Source organism: Lissotriton vulgaris, chromosome 6, assembly GCF_964263255.1.
Source record: "Lissotriton vulgaris chromosome 6, aLisVul1.2, whole genome shotgun sequence".
NCBI lineage: Eukaryota > Metazoa > Chordata > Amphibia > Caudata > Salamandridae > Lissotriton > Lissotriton vulgaris.
The window spans coordinates 1387060606-1387083435 of record NC_141694.1 but is presented as its reverse complement, the minus strand read 5'-3'; positions in this window follow the sequence as shown (position 1 = coordinate 1387083435).

Genomic DNA, 22830 nt, shown 5'->3' with positions numbered 1-22830 from the left:
AAATCAATTAGTAAGGGGCATACTTCCCTTGTCTAGATAGATGCACCGAGACAGCTTGAGGCACATTGTGTTTGTTAGTAAATTGTGAAAAAAAGAGAAATTTACCATGCCCACCATCATTGATCATTTTGCTACTGTTCATTTTGCTCATTCATCTCTGAATAAGCGGGTGGGCATATATTATACAGACTGTGAACAAAAAAAACCTACTTGCTCAGAAACTCTAAATCTTATTTATTTAAAAGGTTTAATATAGCGCTGGCTGGACCCGAGGGTATCAGAGCGCTTTACATGGGTATTAGTTACAATATAGCAAAATTACAATGAGGCAATATTCAAAACCAATACAAACAGTAAAAAACAGCTCAAATGTTACACAATCTAATTACATAAATTGCAACGGGGTCAAGCAAGTTCTGAGAGATTAGGCTAGCGTGGGAGGGAAAGGAAGGAGAAGAGGGAGGTAGGGTATAGGAATGGGGAGAGGCTGAGGAGGGGGAGAGATTAAGGCAATACCATACCGCTTTACATGGGTATTAATTGCAATGTAATAGATTTACAATGAAGTAGCACTCCGAACCAATACAGACAGTAAAAAACAGCTCAAATTTTACACAATCTAATTACATATATTGCAATAAGCAACAGCATCTCCGGAGAGATTAGGTTAGCGTGGGAGGACCTTAAACAGTAGAAGGTCAGGTGGGATGAGTGCCCGGGGGAGGGATTAAGGACCCCAGTATTGTTGAGAAGGAGGCGTGTGAGGTAATTTTTTGAAGCTGACGTCAGAGGCGTTACAACAAAGTTCTTTAGGGAGGGAGTTCCAGATGTTAGGCACGTTTCCAGTAAAGGAGCGTGATTGTGTGGATTTATTGTTTAACAGAGGAGAGTCAAGAGTGAAAGTGTTGGAGCTCCTCAATGCTCTAGAGCAGCCAGCTTTGTGAAGTTTATCTGGGAGGTACTGAGGGGAGCGTTGATGCAGGGCTTTGTGCGTAATGCAAGCTGTCTTGTAGGAAGTTCTTTCTTCAATGGGAAGGCAATTAAGGGCAGGGGAGATGTGATCGAACTGTTTGAGGTCGGTAATGACCCTAGCAGCCAGGTTCAGAACAGATTTGATTGGGGCTAGGTGGACTTTAGGTGTTCCAGAGAGGATGTCGTTACCATAGCCGATTTTCGACAAGACCAGCGATTCAACGACTAATTTAAAGTCATCTGCAGGAATGAGGGGTTTTATTTTCTTGAGATGATGGAGAGTGAAGAGAGCACTTTTGGCCGATTTTTTAATGTAGGGGATTAGAGTAAGGTTCTTGTCAATGTTAAATCCGATGGATTTAACTGAGTTTGATATAGTGAGAGAGAAGTTGAGTGGGGTTAGGTCAGAGATGCAGGATAGAATGGGGAGCGAGTTGTTCTTAGGGGAAAAAAGAATGATTTCAGTCTTTTTTGGATTGAGTTTGAGGTGGTCGTAGTGGAACCAGGATTGAATCTTACTCAAGGCATCGTTGAGGTGAAGAATAGGCAGTCGTGAATTTTAATTTGCTGGCGTCTGTGTTGGAAAAAGGAGGTGAACCATTTGAGGACTGAACCGTTGAGGCCAAAATGATCTTTAAGTGTGTTAAGTAGATTAGAGTGGTTAACAGTGTCGAAAGCAGCAGAGAGATCAAGGAGAATGAAAAGGGAGGACTCGCCTTTGTTGAGGTAGTGATGGATGTCATCAATTATATTTAGCATGGCCGTTTCTGTACTACAGCCCTTTCTGAAGCCTGATTGGAAGGAGTCTAAAAAAATGAATGAATCAATTTCAAGGGCTTTTGAGAGAAGAGGAAGGTGAGAGATAGGACGAAGGTTATTTGAGTCATGTGGGTCACCCACAGGATTTTTGAGAATGGGAGTGATTTGTCCCAGTTGAAGGGAAGCAGGGACACAATCCGAGGTAAAGGAGGAGTTTATGATAGTGGTCCAATAGGGGACAATGATATGGACAATGATATGTTTTAGATCTTGGACAAGGTTGGAAGGGAGAGGGTCTTTGGTGTGAGATGATGGTTTAAGTCTAGTATTGACGTTAAGAACATCAAGTTCAGTGACTGGATGGAAGTTGAGCCAGGAAGCATTATTTATTTGCTTGAGTATGGTGGGGATGGGTTCAAGAATAGGGATGGCAGAGGGAAACGATGAGGAGTCATGAAGAAGCATTGAGAATGAAGGAGAATTGGAGGAAATGTGCAGGGAGGGAAGTAGGCTAAGAGAAAGGGGAGTTAAGGCAAAAGATTGATCAATTTTGGCGATTTTTTTTTAGAAGTAGTTGCCAATTTCTTTGTATCTTTCGGTGGTGGCCATCACCTTGGGGGGTGCAGAGGATGTTGGCTTTTAACAATGCTGAATAGTTCACTAGGTCTGTTTTTGTCCGGGTCGAGTTGGGAGCGGAGGAAGGATATCTTAGCATTGACAATGTGTTTTTTATAATTGGACCTAGGCATGGCAGCAAGTAGCGTCAGGGGGCAACAGCAAGTAGCGGCAGGAGGCAACAGCCATCATTGTTAGTTGGATGCATCACCAGGGCGTAATCACTTGAACGCGCCAACCAAGACTCCCTCATACCCGGCAAGGATGAGAAGCAGCAGAGGGAGAACACCAGCAAGCTCTATCGCCTCGAGGATACTCAGCATCTCCGACTGCCACCGGAAAGAACCTGCGGATATAACCAAACCGGGACCCACATCAAGTTCAAGTTCAAGTTCAGAAATTTGTATAGCGCACTACTCACCCAGAGGGTCTCAAGGCGCTTGAGGGAGGGGGCGTGCATTACTTATCGAATATCCAAGTTTTTAGTTTCTTTCTGAAGGAGAGGTGGTTCTGTGTAAGGCGGAGGTGGGTGGGGAGAGAATTCCAGGTTTTTGCCGCTAAGTAGGAGAAGGATCTACCCCCATGGTGGATTTATGGATGCGCGGAATATCGGCGAGGGCTTGATTGGATGATCGTAGATGGCGGGTGGGGGTGTAGAAGGACAGTCGTGAGTTGAGGCATTCGGGTCCTAGGTTATAAAGGGCTTTGTGTGTGTGGGTGAGGAGACGAAACGTTATTCTCTTGTTGACGGGAAGCCAGTGGAGGTCTTTCAAGTGATCGGAAATGTGAGCTTGGTGGGGGATGTCTAGGATGAGTCTGGCTGAGGCGTTTTGGATGTGTTGGAGTTTTTTCTGTAGTTTGGCTGTGGTTCCGACGTAAAGGGTATTTCCGTAATCCAGTCGGCTTGTGACCAGTGCGTGGGTGACCGTCTTTCTTGTTTCGGTGGGGATCCAGCGGAAGATTTTTTTGAGCATGCGTAGGATGTTGAAGCATGATGATGACACGGCGTTGACTTGTCTGGTCATCGAGAGGGAGGAGTCCAGGATGAAGCCCAGGTTACGTGCGTGATCCGTGGGTATGGGTGCTGTTCCCAGGGCCGGTGGCCACCATGAGTCGTCCCAGGCAGAGGGGGATGAACCAAGGATGAGGACTTTCGTCTTGTCCGAGTTTAGTTTTAAACGGCTGTTCTTCATCCACTCGGCTACTTCTTTCATTCCGTCGTGTAAGTTGGTTTTGGCGGTGTTTGGGTCTTTGGTGAGTGAAAGGATCAGCTGGGTGTCGTCTGCATAGGAGATGATGTTGAGGTTATGTTGGCGCGCGATGGATGCGAGGGGACTCATGTATACGTTGAAGAGGGTGGGACTGAGTGATGAACCTTGTGGTACGCTGCAGATGACTTCGGTGGCCTCTGATTTGAAAGGGGGGAGGCGGACTCTTTGTGTTCTTCCGGCGAGGAACGAGATGATCCAGTCTAATGCTTTTCCTTGTATTCCGACGTTGTTGAGGCGTTGTATGAGGGTGCTATGACAGACTGTGTCAAAGGCTGCGGAGAGGTCAAGTAGGATGAGGGCGGCTGTTTCTCAGTTGTCCAGTAGAGTTCGAATGTCGTCGGTTGCTGCGATGAGGGCGGTCTCGGTGCTGTGTTTGGCTCGGAAGCCGGACTGAGATGGGTCGAGGGATTTGTTGGATTCAAGGAAGGCGGCGAGCTGATTATTGACGGCCTTCTCAATGACTTTGGTAGGAAAAGGGAGGAGCGAGATGGGGCGGTAGTTCTTAAGTTCAGTGGGGTCTGCTGTGGGTTTCTTCAGAAAGGCGCTGAGTTCGACATGTTTCCAGCTTTCCGGGAAGGTGGCGGAGTTGAAGGAGCAGTTGATGACGTCGCGGAGATGGGGTGCGATAATGGAGTCTGCGTTGTTGAAAATGTGGTGGGGACATGGGTCGGTTGGCGATCCTGAGTGGATGGAGTTCGTCAGGCGGATGGTGTCTTCAGTGGTGATTGGGTTCCAGGCGCTAAGGTTGTTAGAGTGCGGTTTTGGTTCGGAGGTGGGTGGAGTGGATAGGTCTTCGGACTGGTTTTCGAAGCTGTTATGTATGTCGACGATTTTGTTGTGGAAGAATGATGATAGAGAGTAGCAAAGGTGTTGGGAGGGAGTGATGTCATTGGTGCCGGTGGTGGGGTTGGTAAATTCTTTGACGATGTTGAATAGTTCCTTGCTGTTTTGGGCGTTGTTATCAAGTCGATCCTTGAATGCTGATTTCTTGGTGGATCGGATCAGCTGGTGGTGTTTGGGGGTGGCGTTCTTGAAGGTGGCCAGGTTGTCCGTGGTTGGGTTTTTTCTCCAGGCTTTCTCCAGGGTACGACAGAACTTCTTGGATTTCTTAAGGTCATTGTTGAACCAGGGAAACCAGGGCGGAAAAGCCCCCTATGAATTGCCCCTGCCTAGAGACCATCCAGCCATTCCACAGACGTAGCCCACAAACCCACAAGCCTGTCCAGGGAATTGGGTCCTGGACAAAGGGGGGGGGAGACCCAACCTGCCGAGCCCCAAGCCTCCTGCGAAAATCCAGGAAGTTCAGGACTACATGCTTAATTTATAGTAGACATGACACCCATTGATGATAGTCCGGTGGGAGTCCCCCAAACATTTTGCCTTTACCTGTTATGTTTGATTAATTTGTGTTTGTTGGCTTTTTTTAAAATTTCTGTTCACTTCCCCACAGCTATCTAGTGCCAAAGTGCTTCTGCTCTTTCCCAGAACATGGTAAAAATGGCCTACACCTAATTGACACATTTAATTTACTTGTAAGTCTGTAGTAAATGCTACTATATGTACCCAGGGCCTGTAAATTAAATGCTATTAATGGGTCTGCAACACTTTTAGTGCCCCCCAATAAAGTAGCACTTTAAACATACCGCAGGCCTGCCACTGCAGCCTATAGTGCAGTTTTAAACTGCCATTTCGACCTGACAAAATAAACCTTTTGCAGGGCTTAAACCTTCCTATTAAAATTATGTCAGCCCTAAGGTAGGCCCTAAAAGCTGCGAGGGCAGGGTACATGGTATTTGAAAAATGGGACATGTGGGTTTAAGTTTTACATACCCTGGCAGTGAAAAAGTCCTAAAGTAATTTTTCACTGTTGTAAATTACACTTAGTCCCCTGTACCCCTGCCCACCCCTACACCTTAAAAATACACTTACCACCCTATAGCCCTACCCACCTGTGACTCCTAAAATTACCCTTATCACCCTAGCCCCCAACCCACCCCTAAACTCTCAAATTACCCTTATCACCCTACCCACCCCAAAACCGAAAAAATTACCCTACCCCCAGTTAAACCCTAAAATTACCGTTACCACCCTATATGCCTGCCCACCCAATGCCCTAGAATTGCCCTTACCACCCTATGCCCCTACCCACCCTGTAGTCCTAAAATTATCCTCAGTACCCTATACTCCTACCCACCCGTAACCCTATCATTAGCCTCATCACCCTATTCCCCTACCCACCCCTAAATCCTAAAATTACCCTTACCACTCTATAGAACTCACCCCAACCCTAAATATACTCTTACCACCCTATACCACTACTCACCACTAAACCCCAGAATTACCCTTGCCCCTTATATATATATATATATATTTACCTTAAATATACTTAGCTTGCACGGTAAAGGCATTTGTGTGGTAAAGGCGTGCTTGGTAAAGGCATCTGCATGGTGAAGGCATGCATGGTAAAGGATGCTTAGTACAGGCATTGCGTGGTAAAGGCAGCATGGAAAAGGCTGTTTCCCCGCCCCCAAGAGGTGACCTCTAGGTCTTGGACCCTTCACTGGCATCAGTAAGAACGTATCTTAAAGAAAAGGGTGAAAATCCAGAAGTTTGGGCTCCTCAAAAGCATGAACGGGCCTGTTCACACCAAAACTCTGCAGCCCATGACGACAGCCAACAAGAAAGTTCCATGAAACCTGCTGTTCGTTTTCCCAGTGACCGTTTGTGACCTTCCATGACGACGACTAATGTGAAACTTGCACTTCACCTTGATAGCGACTGTGACTGTCCACGACGATCCACAACCGTGAAGCTCCAGCAACGACTAGGACTTTGCGCAGAAAGTTTCCTCCTCCTCGCAGCCCCCTCCAACGGCAACAAAACTCTTTATGCCAGACTTGAGAAGGCAACTCATCAGCTTGACTACCCTGCCTGAACTTGTGACTTTACCCCGGTCCAGCATGACCACATAACAATGAATGGGGCTCTATGCTTCTTGGCACTATTTTCACTAAAAACTTTAAAATTCAATATCTCCCAGTTCTACTGACTGGAATGTCTTTGTTGGTGTCATTTTAATGATTACAAATTGATCTATGTTTCTAAATAGGATTGGAATTTGTCTTGTATTGTGTGTCTACTTGATAACTGTTTGAATGCTGGATAAATATTTTACAGATTGCCTCTAAGTTAAGCCTAACTGCCTTTGTGTCAAGCTACCTGAGGGTGAAGCACTGCTTAATTTAGTGACTACTATTGTTCACCCTGACAAGGACTGTGGTGTTACTTGAGTGGTGCTTCCACCCCTCTCACCCAATAACCCAATTTCTTACATTGGTGTTCAGTGATGGGTATCAGTACATTTGTTTGTGCAGTGCCACTCAGTGGTTTGCGTAAACTGAAAATCCCTCTCTGGTGGTCAACAAATGACCCAATTACTTACACTTTCCTAGCATCCATTTACGGTGCAACAATATATCAGCTCTCCGCCTTTCAGAAAACCTCACTCGTTTAGTTGTGAACTAATGCTTACCTCTCATTTCTTTTTATATAGCTGAAGATATCCAGAGTTTTAGCACAGCTTCTTGTGGATTTGAATAGCATTTCAAACACAGTGAACTAAGAACAAAAAATCAGGAACTGCCTCCAAGCATAGCACGGACCAGAGGTGAGCTGACTTCTTCTCTTCTTTCTTCCAATCAATTCTTTTCTCCCCCTTTTTTAAAATACCTTACAGTGTCTTTGCTGGGTGAGTCAGGTAAGGTAAAAAGAGGATGTGGGTGTAATAGGGGTTGGAAGAGAGAAAAGGCCCTGTTTCGTATGCATGTCTGAAAGGTTGAAGAGCCCACTTCTTTTCAGTATTCAGTCTTAGAAGTCAGGGAAATAGAGGTATAAAAAAGAGGAAACTCTTAGTGGTCTTCATGGCTTACATCCTACTGACAATACCCTAAACCATCACTAATCTTTAGACCAGACACATGCATAAAGACACTAAATGTTGGGTAAGCAGGATTGATTTCAGTCTTGAAATTGATATTATATTTTTGCCTATTATATTTTTTTACAAAGAAATTACCCAAAAAATATAGATCTTAGAGATAAAATTCAAAAGATCTTAAGAATTGTCCATAGTTGAAAGATTTATTAGCATTTTTTAGTGGCAATTATGGAGTTCCATAAAGTGCCACCGTATAGACTAGGAGGAGTGTTAATCCCATAAGGATTTTGGTGCTTCCTCCCCACCCCGTCCAAGCCTGGCCATCAAATCAAACACATTTATTAATATGTGAAGTACATCAAGCTCCACAAGAAGGACAACGAGTATTTAGTATCAAACCATGAAGGTTTATTAAAAGTTGATGGTTTGCAGAAAGCACAAATCTGATTAGTAGCAATTAATAATCAAAATGAGCATGCACCAAAATATGTACAATTTAAATTAAGTCAACATCTTATAAATCAAATGACGATCTAGCATGGAGTCGCCTCAGTGGAATGGTAAAGAAAAGCCAGTACCCTATAATGTTGTGCCCTGCTCTTCACTAAAGACACACCAGCTAGAACACTTTACACATTCGCATGCCATTTCCAAGAAACTGTCCAAGCAGTTTAAGCAAAATGTTACAATTACATATTCAATACGTTCTCAATTTCTCGCAATACAAGCTTATTCTGCGTCCTTCAAACTTACATTAAATGTAACTAGATTAGATACATGGACTGGTGTAAACACTGCAGCTGTATCTTGAATCCGCAGTTTGTTATGACATTCCACTAATATCACCATGAAAAGAAAACATTTCTTCACATTTGAAAGTAGGAAAAAGAGCATCATTGGACAATTAGAACTCTAGGTTGCCTAGAAATAAAACATTCACGTGACACAAAATAATTTTGAAATTCAGGGCAACATTAGCTATAGTCAATCTAAATGTGAATAACTTTATTTCTCTCTACAAATATCATTAGGATGTCTAAGTGTTTAAGTCGTGATGCAAATATTCATTAAATCAACAAAACAAATATTCACTCCAGATGCAATAAAGTTCCAATAATGGTAACCCTCTTTATCTTGTGGTGTGAGAGCACCCTTCTTGTTGGTTTATACATCAGATGTCTTTCCTACACAAGTTGTAGGCAATTGGAAGAGGTTCTTATTACATTTCAAATGTTTAATAGCTTTGGACCTAGGTTCTTCAATGGGTTTCGCCTACAGCCAGCCTTAATGCGTTTTGCATGATTGCTTCCCTGCTTCCTCAGGCATGAGAACTTCAAAAAAACAACCCAAAATACATTTTGAGTTTTCTTTTTGGGAGAACATACAAGCCGATCTTGATCTACACCAATCATCCCTCTAATGATGGAGGAGCACTTTGATAACCAGAGTAGAGTATCTCATTCATTTAATCGAAAAGAAGCTATTGATCCCAACTGTCCAGGACATAGAGTATGGATGCCATCAGATTAGACTATTTTAGAGCATTACTTCCTGCACCAGCATTGGTACACCTAGCATCAGCTTCATAAGCACTACAGTAATTTAAATTCCTTATTCAGTCGTTTCATTACCTGCTCTTGAATAGTATCACAGAGACCCACAGAGAACACATATATTTGTAGAACAATACAATCTATGCTTTCTTCATCACCTGGTTATCTTTCCAGATGCAAAGTGCAGAATTGTGTTTATATAGGCATATTCCTTGGTAGAGCCATCATTTTCGTTGATTAGCTAATCAACCGAGAGTACTCCAAAGCTAAACTATTTAGATTTGTTTAGGAGACAGCAAATGACAACATGCAATAAATGATTAGTACTCAAATAAGTGAACAGCATGTTCATTCAATGTAATCAATGAAATAGAGGCAAATTGACAAGCAGCTCAAATCAACAGGTTGGTAGTTACACCAGAATTGTACGAAGCCGCAACATCTGTCACTTTCATCTTGGTTTGAGAGACAGAGGGAAAATTTGTATAGACCAGTACACCAATTGCTTTACTGCGTGTTCATGGTAGAACTAATCAATTTGGATTCTCAGCATAGAAAGGAAAGGAAACGAAGAATAGGAATTCTTTATCCCTAGCTTTGGTAGGAAAACAACTTGAATTTGGAGTGTTAAGAAGTAGGGCTAGTCTAGAGCTAGTGCAAATTAGGGCAGGAAGAGCCAGTAAGAGGTGGAGTCAGCAAAGGAGAAGTTGAGAAAAATCCAAACTAATGGGGTCATTAGGATCGCGGACGGACTTGAGTCTGTCCGCGACGCCTGAGGAGGAGGGAACGTCCGCAGGGACTGCGGCGTTCCCTCCGAGTAGATTAGGATGTGACCGCCAGGGTGGGGGTCACATCCTCTATCTTTTACATTGCAGCTGGTGCAGCTTCAGGCTGCACCCACCGCAAGGTTAAAAATGCATGCATCGCATTTGCATGCACAAAGCGGCAGGCACTGCGCAGTGCCTGCCGCTTTGTGCACGCAAATGCATGAGGGGTACCATAGGTACCCCCCATGTGCGCCCCCCACCCCCCCTTCACCCAGGGGGCCCTCAACGGGCCCTCGAAGTGAAAGTCTGTATGCTTTTCCACGGCGGAAAAGCCACAGTGGAAAAGCATGTATTCACCACCATCCTAATATGGCTGGCGGTGTCTGATAGACACCGCCAGCCATGTTAGAACTTTTCTAGTGGAAAAGCTACGGACGGAATTCCAGACCCACCAGCCATCCTTATTTGGCGGTGGGTCTTTGGAGGCTCTGCAGCGGTTTTTCCTCATACTCCGGGCCGGCGGTGGCTTCCGCCGGCCCAGAGGATGCGGAAAACCCGCTATCATAATCGGCCCCTAAATCAATGCTCATTCTTTGGCAATGATGGGCAGTTCCTAATAGTGTACCCAAAAATCCAAAAGATGACATTAAGGGAAAAGTACAGTGCTGGGAGTTGGCTAACTAAGCAGAAGTTCCATTAAACACCACCAGATGGTCTGGTGGCCAATGCCTTATGGTCAGCTGTTCAAGATCTGACTATGCCAACATAAATATTTTTCTAGAACAGAATCGTTGAGTCCATTGCCATCAGAAATTCTGAAGCAACTAGACATTTATACAATATTAATTTTACATAGAGACTAGGCATCTTCATTGCTAAAAAAAGAGAGCTTAACCAGTAAGGGTGGTGACCAGCACAGCTCAGACATCCAGACCAATTAAACAGTATACAGGGGATATTAGAGTCACTTGTTAGTCAGTGGGGCCAGACAGACCTTTCATTCAACTGACATCTCTCTGGAAGGCAGGATCCTTTGGAGGTCAGTTTCGAAAGACCAGGGCTACTCATGGTGCCTCTCACACATTCCTTAGCTCCCTGAGGTTAATTGCATGAGACACGGGGAGGCTTTAGGAGACAAAAAGAGAGGGAGTGAGGGGGGAGAATGTGAGAACGTGATCAGAGAGGTAGAAGATATTGAGTGAGGGGAGAAGGAGAGAGAAAGAATGGATGGCTGGATGAAAAGAGAAAGATAGCGCAAGGAGAAGAATGAAGCTGGGCTGGTTGTGCATTTTTGCCAGGGCTCCTTTTGGTTCACCGGTAAGGCACTGTTAGCCATGGCATTCAGAAGACTTACAATGTATCAAAATTGGTGTCCCTCAATTTAACCTTAATTTTGGAAATGCCTTGCCTCCATGAAACTGGCAGGCCTTACCCATAGCCATTTATTCTTCTTTATGCTAATTCATGTATTGTTCTAAAGGTGCATAATAGAGTGATTAATAGTAGCTAGCTACCTCAGCAGTGCATGCACTTAATAGATATCTCTAGTGAAACAAAAGCTGAAATGTTGGTTCTACAATTGCTATTTGATTGCAGAATACAATTTGGGCCAAGTGCAGGCATTTCTTTCAGCTGTATGCATGAAAAGAAAAGAAGCATCTTAGATTTACAAAAAAAACATCTGAAGACTTTTATTGTGATCCTGGTTATGTTCTACCCTTTTAATAGTGCCCAGGAAAGGGATTCAAATAAAGAACCTTTGTAGACTATATCGACCAATACAAGAAGAGAATGATCAAGAATAGTTGAATTCTAGTACTCAACCCATTCCACAGGACTAACTTAAAGAGGCATACATTTACTCCAAACAACACTTTAGATTGGCTGATCATCTTTTGCGGGTGAATGCATCAGATGTATGGAAGATATCATATAGGACCAAGTTAGGTCTGCTCAGATGTGACACCATGCCTAATTAACACACCAAGTTTCTTCACATATGTAAGTTTGTAAGTATGTGCTGGTGTTTCCAAATTACAAGGTTTTTCAGGAGGGAAAGTTCGAGCAAGGCTGTTTTAGTCTTGGCAATGTGTTTTTTAAGTGACAGGTACTAAGTGAGAGGTTCAAGTTGAGGATGAATCCAAGTCCCGTTCTGTCAGTTGGGGTGTGAAGCCAATTAATTTAAAGTTGGACAGACATGATTGAATCAGAGATTGCTTGGTATTTTTGGCAAAGAGGCAAAATTCGTCTTTGTGGGGTTTAGCATCAGGTAGTTTATTGACATCCAGGTTTGGATGCACTTGAGGCAGAGTTTGAGTCTCTGTATTTTGTTGGTTGAGAAAACTCTGTTGTAGAGTAGGGTGATGTTAGCATAGTGGTGGATCTTGATCGTGTTGCCTTCAAGGATGGCTCCCAAGGTTTCTATAAAGATTGACAATACTGGGTGACAGGATGGAGCAATAATATTCTGCACAGTCATATGGACAAATTCAAAATCATTGGTTTTAATAACATTTTGATGCTTTCTGTGTAAACATGAACTACATGAATGAGCAATCCTAATGAGCGAAGAGAGCAAAGTCTATTTGAAAGATTAGATTGATGCTTGGTTTAGAAGGAGATGCAAGCAATCCTTAAAAGGCCTTTTCCTTCCTGTGTCAGTGATGACCACAATTTAGAGCATTTGCTTGTTCTATCTTTAGATTCATATGTAGTTACCAACATGACTATGACTTTCATAAAAATCACTCTATTGCTTTAGGCAGAGGTCCCTGAGGAGTCTTTTTGGTTTCTAAAACAGCAACTCACAACTGTTTCTAAAAATCATTCTTTGCTATTGGCTGAGGCTTTGCTGCTATTAAATCGCGGGGGAAGATACTTTGCAGACACCACAGAAAGATAAGGCAAATCCCTCCTGTCGCCTGAAATTTGCGCAATTGAAGAAAAGCCAAAAGGACATAAATTGCCTGATACTGAAAACAGTTTTCCAAACGTGGTATCAGCACCCACTTGGATCAAGACAAACAGTACCAGCCTGGATCATATGACATGAAATTACATTTTATTAAGTTGACAAACCGTTTCTCTGCAAATAACTGTGATGGACACCATGGTTTTCTGATTTCGATTCATATTACTATACAGACCTGTGAGGACTACTGGAAAGGCAGATGCTTTTTTCAAATTTTTATATCAGCAATTAATACAATGATCAAGATAGGGCCCCTGCACATCTTACATGGCTCAGAATTATTTCCTGCTCTGGCAGATTTACTTTGAGCACCCACTCATTAACCAGACAGCTTCAATGTGTTACCTTTAGGGGCTTCATATTATTAAACATCAGTTTTCTTCTATTTCTGCCCAAATAATTATCTGGCTATCTTAATCCATTGAATATGCACTGACTCTCCATAAAATAATCTTTTTTGAATCGCCCAACTATAAGTTTGATTTATTTTATAAACATTTAAATACACACATGATTGGGGAGTGATGTGATTAAGCTCTGGAATGTGAAGATATGACTGCCTTATCCTCCAATTCCAATGAGAAAAGATGCATGCATTAGAAAGATTTTCTTTGTACAAAATAATGTTGGAATTTAAGGCAAAAGCTTCCCTTGGATCCCAACATTGTTTTTTTGCTAACATTATGACATGCAACACACTCACATCATTTAGACAGAAGGTGAAAGCAGTTATAACCATTAGGTACAGACTGGTTTCACTTTATTTGGTGCTCAGGGGCATAACTCTGTCCCGAGCACTGATTTGAGTAGGAGAAGTTGTCTTGGAAATTAAGTGTCCCATTTCCAGTGCTAATTCTCTTTATTGTATCACTGCTTGAGGATCGCCGCAGAAAGGGGTTGTTTCCACAGTTGTACCATACAAAGCTGTGCTGCAAGGAGTAGTTGGGACAAAAGGCTAGCTGCGGAGTCATTAAGGGAAAAATGCGATCGGCCCATGGAACGCCGAGTAAAAATGGGCTCGAGGGGAAGGTAACATTGGCGATGGCCCACATTATTCTCTGTATCTCTATCCAGAACAACTGAATCACAGGACATGCCCAAAAAGGTTCCCCTCTTACCACAGCCCTTCCAACATAGAGCAGAGCACTCGAACATCCTTGCCAAATGAACTAGTGTTAGGTACCAATGAGTCAATATCTTGTAGGCATTCTCTTTATAATAAATACAGATCGACGATTGTGCCACTCTCTGTCAGATAGCCTCCCAAGCATCAGCAGAAAACTCTGAACCCAAATCCCTCCCCCACTGTAACACATAAGCATGCTTCTAAGAGGGAGTCAGCAGCAGCAGACAGCGATAAAGCCACGAGATTGCTTTATGACGCATACCATTGGATATTATTAGAGTTACCTTATTATATTTACCAAGCTATAATATTCCAATCGGAAAAGGTAAACAGTTCATGTTTGGTGTCTTTGTTATTGTAATGAAAAATTCTCTTTTATGGTGAAGTCAGATTTGTGGTTACAATTTTGAAAAAGCCACTTTTAGAAAGTTGCCATTTTCCTGTGTGGTTGTTTTTTGCGTATTCCAACTAGTCAGCCGCACACAATGGAGAGCTTAGTTGTGCCTGGATAGGCTGTCAGGGGTAGTATGGGAGGGGAGAGCCAGACACAGCCCTACTTACATCTGAATAGGTTGTGTCCAGCCTTCACATACAGGAAATACATACCCCTGCCATTACTCTGTAGCCAGGAACAAGGAGGCAGGAAACCTCAGCACTTCAAAGGGAATCTTCTAAAAGTTTCTCCTACCTCAAAGAAGGCACAAGGTCTAAATATTGGACCTCCAACACCAACTCTTCAGTACACTCTTGGACCTGTGCATACTGCAGACAATGGACTGCTGTAAAGAACTGGCACTCTGCTGCTCTGCTACTATGCTGCCAAGCTTGCTTAGAAGGACAATTGGACCTGCACCCTTCATGCCAGGCTGAAGTGACTGCATGGGTCAGTCAGCTGACCTCCTGTTCTGAGCTACAGAGACATAGCACATTCTAGAGGCCCCCTGCTACTGCCCAGATGACCTGCTGACTGGACCTACAACTGGATCTGCTTGAGCCTTGCTGGCCTCTGTTCGGGTGAGTTCCTGACCCGCCAAGTGGTGCCCATAAGGTCCTGGACCTTTTGTGTGGCCTCAGTTGAGCTCCCCCGAAGTTGTTGGGCTCTTCGTGACTGAGAATGGGCCAGTTAATGCCAAGACAGCTCCACCCGCCAATGCAAAGTTCCGACGAACTAACTCCGCTCTAAACCATCTACTGCCGCGGTGATCGCCAATGCGCAGCTCCAGCCACGACAGCCTATGACACTGACAGGATCTTTGTGCTAGAATAACTGTCCACGGCGTACGGTCGGCGGAGACATGCAATGGTCCTCCTGCTTCTTGCGGCTTCTTCCACTGCAAATAGAGCTATTGGCGCTGGACTGAGAAGATAGTTCTTTCAAAGTGACTAATCTGGTCCCTGTGTTCAATCCTCACTCCATCGCGGTTGGTCTGAACCTGTGACTTTTTCCTGTTCATGCATGACCAGATAGCCACCAGAAGCACTTTGGGCTTGTAGGCGCTGTTTTCATCTACATCTTTATAATTGCATATCTGCAGTTCTACCGATTAGATTTATGTTGTTTTGGTGACAAATTATTTATTAAACTCTACTTTATTTTTTAAAATGGTGTGGGACTTTTCTTGTGCTTTATTTTCACTGTATTGTCGTTTGAAGTGCTTCATAAATACTTTGCACATTGCCTCAAAGTTAAGACTGACTACCCATGTGCTCCAATCTTTGAGCACATGCTAATTTGGGGTTTGCCTATGACTTCACACAGATTGTCTTTGAGGCTTGAGTAGGGTTTCACCTCCCTCAACCAGCAACCCAATTTCTTACAACTGCCCTTCGCCCAACCATCCACTGCCTTGTAAAAGTTGTCCATGAAAGCCACTCAGGACTGATGGACCAGCTTCTAGCTGTCCCTAAACCTCTGCCCACAGTTTTTTGGGTGAGGCTAAACTTTCTGATAAGGGGTTCCTTCGTGGAGGGGTAACTCAGCTTTTCCCCCTTTTCCAGGGCCAGCAGGGCATCCCTCCCTTCACTAGGTATGCACCCCCAGGCGCTGGCCCCATCCTTTTCAGGGACCCTATGAATCTCCAAAGCAACCTCATAGGCTTCAAACCACTTATCAATGTCATCCCCCACAACACAGTTGGCCACTAGATCCTTTGGAATATAGATCATGATATCATCGGAGGGCCCTGTGAGTATGCTGCCACCACTACTGCCGGACTCTGCCTGCTGCCCTCTGATGTCCAGCTCTCTGTCATGAGCCAGTTGCTCCAAAGTAGGCTTTCCCTCCGGGAAACAGGAACAGGAGTACCAACAGAACCAGAAGCCTGCCGCTTTGATTATGCAAATGCGTGCATTTGTTTTTAAAATTGTGGCGGGCGGTGCAGTGAGCACCGCCCGCCACAATGTTAATTTGAGGAATGCGCCCGCCACTGTGGCGGGAGCATCCTAATGCCAATGTCGGGACCCCCGCCCTTTAGGCGGGCGGTCCCGATGTCCGTTAGGGTGGCGGGCGGACTTTTTCCGCCCGCCATCCTAATGGACCCCTTAGTGGTTGGAATTTTGTATATCCCACAGATTCTGGAAATTACCCATACAGGAATGTGAGGAAAATGTGGGAATTGAGCCAACGTTGGATGTTTCCAAGGCATTCTGGGTAAACAAAGGCATGGGATTAACACAAGTCACACCTCACTAGACTCTCTTGGGTGTCTCATTTTCAGAAATGTCTAGGTTTAGGATGATTCCCCGGGTGGCAGCTGAGTCTGGGCCAAAATGCTGTACCTGCTCACAGCTACAAAATGGACCAATGTTCATGGCAAGAATTTTATGTCTCCACATTAATTGTTGGGGCCTATCATATCATAGGCTGAAGGGCAAGCCTCACAAATGGTGAACCCTTTTTAATCGGAGAAGTGTGAGAATATAGAATAGTTAAACATTTGGTATCAATTGCATTTCTCTCTATTTTTGGCTTCCAAATGTACGACAGTGTGCAAGAAAGAACACATTTTGTATAATGTCTTCTGAATCACATGATACTATGGGTAACCACAAGTTCTGCATCAGCAGCTAAGGGTTTAAAATGTGTGAGATACTTAACCTTTTGTCTTAAATGAGAGAGTTCATATGTTTTCATAATAAACAGTTGTAGACTGTGTCTAGCGGTGAAAAGGAGAATTGTTCCCAGAGGACTTATCAGTGTCAGGTTAACAAAGTCCATAAACCAAGACAATAATCTTTAGTAAAGATTAACCATTATTCCATCAAACAATTTGAAAGAGAACCTTTGGTTAGATGTAGTGAGGTTTATCCAGCTATCAAAATTTTATTGAGTTGTAGGAGAATATACACAGTTTTGGGAAACATCCATTACAACGCAACTTTTAGGACGCACTACCATCACAACGCAACTATTACAATGCATGCAATTACAACGCAGATGTCATTACAACGCATGTCATTATAATGCATTTATGGGTACGTTTATTTTATTTTTTAAATTTAATTGTTATTAGTTTAAATATATTTTTTTTAAATAATTTTGAAAATAAGTTTAATTTATTAAAATTAATATTAATTGAAAAAAGAGGTTTATTAAACTATTGTATTTATTATAACAATAGAGTATTATTTTAAATACCCTAGTATTAATCAATCATGGTGTAAGACTGGTCTACAAACATTTTTTTATTGTATTTAATTAGATATAAATAATACATATATATATTTAAAAAAAAGATTTATTTAATACTATAGTATTTATTTTAATATTTGAGTATTATTTTAAATACCCTAGTATTAATTAATCATGGTGTACGACTAGTCTAAAAAAATTGTTAATTGTATTTAATTAGATATAAATAATAGTTTTTTTTTAAAGACTTTTTTAAATACTATAGTATTTATTTTAATATTCGAGTATTATTTTTAATACCCTAGTATTAATCAATCATGGTGTAAGACTAGTCTAAAAAATTGTTAATTGTATTTAATTATATATAAATAATAGTTTATTTTTTTTAAACAAAGACTTTTTTAAATACTACAGTATTAATGTTAATACAAGAGTATTTTTTAATATTTTCCTTGAACAAAATTAATTTATACCCTTCAAGTACCCCAAACATACTCTAGTATAACACAGAACCTGGAGTAAGAATAGTAATTTATACCCCTCCAATATCCCTCCCTTGAGTTAGATTAGTAATATAAATTCCTCCACTATCCCACATATACTCTAGTTTTACATCCCCCTGGAGTAAGAATACTAATTTATACCCTTCCACTATCCCACAGATACTCTAGTATTACATCCATCTGGCGTTAGAATATTAATTGATACCCCTCCACTATCCAAAACATACCCTAGTATTACACCCCCCTGGAGTTAGAATAGTAATTTCTACTCCTCCACTAACCAACACATACCCTAGTATTACAACCCCCGCCCCCAGGAGTTAAAATAGTAATTTATACCCCTCCACTATCCAAAACATACCCTAATATTACACCCCTTTTGGAGTTAAAATAGTAATTTATACCCCTCCACTATGTCACACATACCCTAGAATTACACCCCTCTGGAGTTAGATTATTAATTTATATCCCTTCACTATCCCACACATAAAATAGTATTACATCCCCCTGGAGTTAGAATAGTAATTTATATCCCTTCAGTAACCCAAACTTACTTTAGTATTACATCCTTTCAGGAGTTAGATTAGTAATTTTAATTTTAATATTATTCAACATTAAAAAAAATATATATTTTTTAAAATTAATATTATATTATTAGAGAACATTACTTTATATAGATTTTTTTTAAATGCAAATAGTGGGTAATTAAAAAATTTAACAGTAATTAAAAAAAATTCCCATGCTTTTACATTGATTTCAATGTAAAGTCAAGTCCTTCATTTATTTCTATGGTTCACTATGTGAATCCCGCGGCAATGAAATATGAAGCTTGTTGGCGTGTAAGGAGCTTCGAATAGAAACAAAAGGTAGTATGCTGAAGGTAAGAATAACATTTTATAATTTTATACATTTTTAAAACATTAATTAATCAATGTAAATATAAATAACATATTGTAAAAAAACTCACACAACACAATTTATGTATGTTTATTGATAAAAATATTTATTGAATAACTAAAAATATTTTTAATAATTTTCTGACATTTCAAAACATTTATTGAATAATATTTTATATTAAAAAAATATTTTTAATATACAGTCTTAATAAATAAAGTAAAATAAATAATTGTCCTTTTTCTTTTTTTGCAGCTTTTGATGACCTATACGCGTGAACTTCAAATGCGTAGGCAGCCATATTGAGTGGCGTCGCTGGACAGAGCAGTAGCAAGAAGACCTGCGCTCAGGTAGGGAAGTTTTTGAACTTATTATTTTATGAAAAACAATGTTAAGATATATATTTATTGCAAGGAAAGAAAAGGGAGTTTTAGAATAGTTAAATAATAGGTTTAATATTAGATTTAGCATGTCGTCGAACACATTGTTAGTGTATGTCCACGTTGGGTTTGTTAAACATTATGTCATTGTTTGTATTTAATAAGTGAAATAATAGTTAAACAATGCTTTATGTATGTTTTACTGTGACATTGTTTAATATGGTATACATCGGAAGCAAAAGAAGATCGATTTACGAACATGGGTATTCGAGAGGAGGAAAAGGATCATTTTTCTTGGTTTATTTTGGAATTGTGAAACACATCTTTGGATTGCTTTTTGGGATTTGGTTTTGGATTGTTTTCCTTTTTTGTAAAAGCATTTTGAAGGAGTGCTGATTTCGAGTACAGCAAGAAGATGGATCGTATCTTCGATTTTTTGGGAGTTCGGATTTCGAGAGTAGGAAGAAGAAGGAACCTATTTTGAATTATTGGGAGTTGGAGATTGTTTCGATTTGGAGAATACATCTTTTTTGGGGAATTTTTTGTTGTAAATTGATCTTCAAAAAGGAATACTTTATTTTGGAAATGCACTTTTTTGGGAATGGATTTTATCTAATGGAATACAAAACAAGCATGGTTTTGCTTTGGATTAAAGAAGAAAAAGAATGAAAAAAGAAGACTCCTAAGGTAAGGTGACCCGACTTTAAATTTAGTTAAAAAATGTTTTGAAAAATGCCAATTGTAATTAGAAAATGTAATTTAGGGCAAAACAGGAAAGTAATACTGTAGGGTGAATTAGTAGTGGAGTATGCGTGCAACATTATCTAGGTAGTCTGAAGCCACACACAACGAAAACTGTTGTAAAATAGCCAATAGTCGTTCTGACATTTTCTTTGATCTTTTAGAGATGTGTGGGTTCAGACTACCTGTTAATGCTTGTGACATTCTCATTTCTTGGAAACTTTGCTCCTTCCTCAAAGTTTCCAAAAAACGATAAAGATTAGGATGAGGTTTTCCAATTGTGTGGCTGAAGGAGTTGTACTAACTTTTGGAAAAGGGCGCACTACGTCTTTGTTAGGAATCTCTACGGTTGTATGGTGCTCCGAGGTATCACTCTCTGATACTAGTGTGAAGAAATAATCCTATGGTTGCACCCCCATGTATTTGGGGTATGTCCCCCGGGCTCCAATTGGTCCTCCTATGTAGAGGTTAAATAAATTCATACCATGGTTTGTTAGTGAACTTTTGCGTTTTTATTTCTTCATAAATACATCACTTGGATGTCAAATTTATGCTTTATTCATTTTATTCATGAGCAAACATTTCCATTTTTCCCACTGAACATTTTGAATCTCCCAATGCATTTCGGCATGTAGAATGCCTTCTTCCAGGGGATATTTCTATGAATCAAAAACAGAATAATGCAGCATTTAAAGTCTATTCCATAACCTATATGTGCATAATGTATCATAAATACAACATGTTAATCCACAAAGTACATTTTCATTCCTTAACTAATAACCTCGTGTCTAAACGATCTATCCTCCAGTCTAAAATAAACTGAAAACGGTATATAATGCATATCAAGAGGTCCTCTCTTCTAATGTGCGTGTAAGGTGTCCGAATTATGTTTTGCTCTACGGAAATCATTTCCGTTAGTTAACAGTGAAATGAATATTACAAAACTGTGCTCCGGGATGTTAATTTAAATTAAATACCACAACGTAGACTAACGTTATTCAAAAATACCGAGGCTTTTATGCACTCAAAAAAACGGGCTTGCCGAGAAATGTTTTGTGTCTCCCGCGAATCCTTTTCTGAACCGGAAGTGTTCGGTGTTGTGCTCCGGAAGCGTATGTTATAAATGACGGCTGTTACTAGGCAACGCTCGATGGATACAAACAAAAATACTGTTAGTGTTTTATATAATAAGTAGAACTCTAGCGTGTGTTACGTATTATTAATACGAGTGGTCTATCCGCTAAATGTGTATATAAACAAATATACGTGAAAGTATGAAAAAGCTTAATTGGCGTGTTTCAGTGTATCTCTATAAAGTATGATTGTGAAAAAACAGGGTTATGAGATGTAATGTGATTTCCAACAACTATGGGGTCCATTAGGATGTCGGGCGGATTGCCTCCGCCAGGGTGGCGGTGGCCACCGCCACCCTGGCGGAGGCAATCCGCCCGACATCCTTCCCTGCATTCCCCCCCCGCCATATTACGATGGCGGAGGGGACCGCAGCGGTGGGAAACACCGCCCGCCTGTTTTCCGCCCCGGTCGCCTTGCGGCCGGGGCGGAAAAGGGATAACATGGTGGCGGTGTCTATCAGACGCCGCCAGCCATATTATAATGGGCATTTTTCAATGCCTTTCCGTGGCGTCAATGCCGCCACGGAAAGGCATGCGGTCTTCACTCTGGAGGCCCCCTGCGGGCCCCCAGAGTGAAGTACAGTTGGGGGGGTGCACATAGGGGGTACCTGTGGTACCCCCTTCATTGTCATTTGCAAAGCGGCCGGCACCGCGCGGTGCCTGCCGCTTTGCAAATGAAAATGTGAAAGTGAATTTTCAGCATTGTGGCGGGCGGTGCAGAGAGCACCGCCCGCCACAATGCTGAAAATACAGGATGTGCCCGCCACTGTGGCGGGCACATCCTAATGGCACCGCCGGGACCCCCGCCCTTATGGCGGGCGGTCCCGATTTACGATAGGATGACGGGCGGGCAAAGTCCGCCCGTCATCCTAATGGACCCCTAAATGTTTCTGTGAGGTTGTAAATTGACAATGTAGGTTATTTATACGTTAAAACAGATGGTATTAATAGTCACGTTTTGGATTAGAGGAACAATAAACATATTTACAAATAGCAGGTAAATTCCATACGGTCATTAAGGCCGTATGGGGTCATGCTGGTCAATAAAGGGATCCAATAATTTTCTCTTTGTAATAGTCTTTTTTTGTGATCTTGTCCTTCCCTTTTGTGTACATTCTCAAGAACACAAAATCTCAATTGGCTGATGTTGTGGTTCATTTCCACAAAGTGTTGAGCTACTGTGGATTTCAATTGCACATATAGGTTATGGAATAGACATTAAATGCTGCATTATTCTGTTTTTGATTCATAGAAATATCCCTAGGAAGAAGGCATTCTACATGCCGAAATGCATTGGGAGATTTGAAATGTTCAGTGGGAAAAATGGAAATGTTTGCTCATGAATAAAATGAACAAAGCATACATTTGACATCCAAGTGATGGATTTATGAAGAAATAAAAACGCAAAAGTTCACTAACAAACCATGGTATGAATTTATTTAACCTCTACATAGGAGGACCAATTGGATCCCGGGGGACATACCCCAAATACATGGGGGTGCAACCATAGGCTGAAGGAGTTGTGCCATCCCTCTATGGCATTGTTTGTCTTTGCCTTTCCTAAGCAGGTTGTGTAG